The sequence below is a fragment of the Mirounga angustirostris genome, unplaced genomic scaffold (assembly GCF_029215605.1).
Source record: "Mirounga angustirostris isolate CCGP_5_RB_7025 unplaced genomic scaffold, mMirAng1.0.hap1 SCAF_13, whole genome shotgun sequence".
NCBI classification, from domain to species: Eukaryota; Metazoa; Chordata; class Mammalia; order Carnivora; family Phocidae; genus Mirounga; species Mirounga angustirostris.
The window spans coordinates 108645334-108648300 of NW_026991721.1; the positions used below are offsets into that span (position 1 = coordinate 108645334).

General features: G+C 39.7%; 1 pseudogene; it reads left to right on the forward strand.

Annotated features, from left to right (window-relative positions):
• The first annotated feature begins 225 nt into the window (after nucleotides 1–225).
• LOC123856607 (UMP-CMP kinase-like) lies at nucleotides 226–713 on the forward strand (annotated as a pseudogene).
• The last annotated feature ends 2254 nt before the right edge of the window (nucleotides 714–2967 follow it).

Below are 2967 nucleotides of genomic sequence, written 5' to 3' on the forward strand. Positions count from 1 at the left end.
GTCTCCTACTCCTCCGCCATCTTGCTCCCTGGATCCCACATTGTTCAAATTTTTAAGTGTAGTTATAAGTCTTAAAAGGTGTTCATTTACTTTAGCTGTGTTGGTGAACACGTGGAGATTCAGGAGACCCTCACCTGGGGAGGGCGTGGAAGCTCTGTGCCCTGGAGCTATGCATCTGTCCGTTCCTGAGTTACATCTTCTTTACCCTAAACCGGTGACCTAAAATATGGTGACAGACACCTTTCTGCAGGAGAACTTCTTCATGATGAAAAGAACCCAAGGTCGAGTACATTACAGATGGAAAGATGGTGCCAGTTGAGATAACCATCAGTTTGTTAAATAGGTAAATGGATCAGAGAGTGGCTGCCAATGCTCAGAAGAAAAAAATCTTGATTGATGGGTTCCAAGAAATCAAGACAACCTTCAAGGTTGGAACAAGACCATGGATGGGAAGGCAGGTGTGTCTTTGGTTCTGTTTTTTTACTGTAACAATGAGATCTGTATTGAACGATGTCTTGAGAGGAGAAAGAGTAGTTGGTAGAAGTGATGACAACAGAGAGAGTGTGGAAAAGGTAATTTGGATCTATCTTCAGTCAACACAGCCAATTATTGACTTATACGAAGAAACGGGGAAAGTCAAGAAAATAGATGCCTCTAAGTCTGTTGATGACGTTTTTGATGAAATTGTGAAGACTTCTGACAAAGAAGGCTAACTCTACACCTGAAAGCATCCTTGAAATCATGCTTGAATATTGCTTTGATAGCTGCTATTACAACCCCCCTTTTAAGGCAATTTAATCTTTCATCATTACATCTCAATTAATGGCTGGAAACTATGTAGTAAAACAAATTAAATTTTTAATCTTCAATTTTTTTGGTTATAGAAATAGACCGTGAATTTGGGTCTAACTTCATCTTAGCTGTGGTGCTCAGGAAACAAAGAAGGATATCAGCTAGCTCTTTGTCTCGACTCAGAAAGCATATACCTTTTTTATAGTTTGTGTCTTCTGTGAGCAAAACTTTTTTCGTGTGTGTATATATCCCTTTAATAATTACATGTTAGGATTAGGGATTCCCCACTTCCTCATGTTCTCACAGGTTTTAAATTTCCAACCTGTTAAGTGAATTTGTGGACCAAGTTCCGAAGGAACTTCTCGTGTAGTCAGTTCCTCCAAAATGTGTTTGGTAAACAAACTCATAAAATGAATTCCTAGAAGTGTTTTAGTATTTATCAAATAATTGACCTATACCTATAGAAAGGTAAGAAAACTCAGGCTTTGTTTTATGACAACTTATACAAAGTTGTGTGACAGGGCATCTTTTGTGCTTCCTGGGGTTGAGAGGGGGTCCCTGGGGGTTCAGAACCTGGAAGAACTGTCAGTTGCATTCTGACATAAAGCTGAGGGTAAGAGGCAAGGATCACACAATGACATGCACTCCTGTGCTCTATTCTATAGTGTTATTGATGATTAAGCCTTTCTTGACAAAATTCCTGACACTGGAATCTTGAAATGCATGTACTAGGTTTATGGTAAAATGACTTGGTTAGCGTTTTAGTAACACTTCATGCAAGTTTTTTATTTGTTTTTTAGACTAAATGTAAGGTTGGTATGAAGTAAAAACATCTAATGGTTAAAAATAATAATAAATAAATAGAAGTAAACTTTAAGAGTTATAACATCTGCTGGCATTTTGCTAGGAAAATGTGGCATCCTAAAAAGCATCCTAGTCATCAAGGCCCAGGTGATATCTGGTTGGAGGGCATATACAAGTAGTAGTTAAAGTAGTAGTTCCTTAATTTGTGCAAGATTTTGAAGTTTCAAGAGTGCTTTCAGATATATTTTATCACTTAATATTCACATCAAGCTTATAGAAAACTTTATTTTCATTTTACAGATAAGGAAAGAGAGGACCAGGCCAGAGTCGTACAGCCAGCAAATAATAGAATCTCAATGGTATGGGGTGCCTGGGTGGCTCAGTAGGTTGAGCGTCTACCTTCGGCTCAGGTCACCATCTCAGGGTCCTGGGATGGAGTCCCACATCGGGCTTCCTGCTCCGCAGGGAGTCTGCTTCTCCCTCTGTTGCTCCCCCTGCTTGTGCTCTCTCTATCAAATAGATAAATCAAATTTTTTTTTTTAAAGAATCGCAATGGAAACTATTCATGATTTTCAAACTCAGGGCTTTTCTGAAGACTTTTTTGCTGCCTTTCCAATTCTGAAAGCCAAGTTTCTGAAAGTGTTCAGTCATGTATTTGATTTGTGAGAAAAAAAAGAACTAAGGAGGGAAGGAAGGAGGGGAAGGAGGGAGGGAGGAGAGAAAGAAGGAAGAAAGGTAACAGAATGTAGGAGTAAGGATGAGGGTACAGGCGGGAGCCCAACAAGGAGACCCAGGATGCGATACACTGGGGGTGGAACCCCAGGAGCTGTAAGTCCCTTTTGTAGACTCTCCCTTTATTGTCCTTCCTAGCAGCAAGTCAAAAGTAAGAGAATCCAGGAAATTAAAAGGAATGGTTAAGTAAAGAATTTCCTTTGTCCTCCTGAAGCTTGAATTAACACAGCTGGAGAGGCGGGTGTCTGTGGTTTCCTGAGTCCATGCTCTCCATGCCCTCCGGAGCTGCTCAGCAGACCCAACAGGTGATTGACTCACTAGTGTCCACACCCCAGATGCACTCTGTGCTGGGATGGCCTTTGATCTAGGCAGAATAGTGTTATAGCTCTGACAGACAAACTTAACTTAAAGTACGTTTAATATATTATTCATATCTATACAAAGAACAGATCAGAATTAGAGTAACTTGGTGATCTGGGTACTAATCCGTAAGAAAGCTATTTTTGATCAAACCAGCTGGTGCTACTATCTCTTTCTTCTTTTCCATATTAATTACTGAATCTATGTTATGGACTTCAGCATTTTGCTTGTAGTTTCTTGTGTTAATCTTGTTTCCCTTCTAGGTATTTATCTTGATAT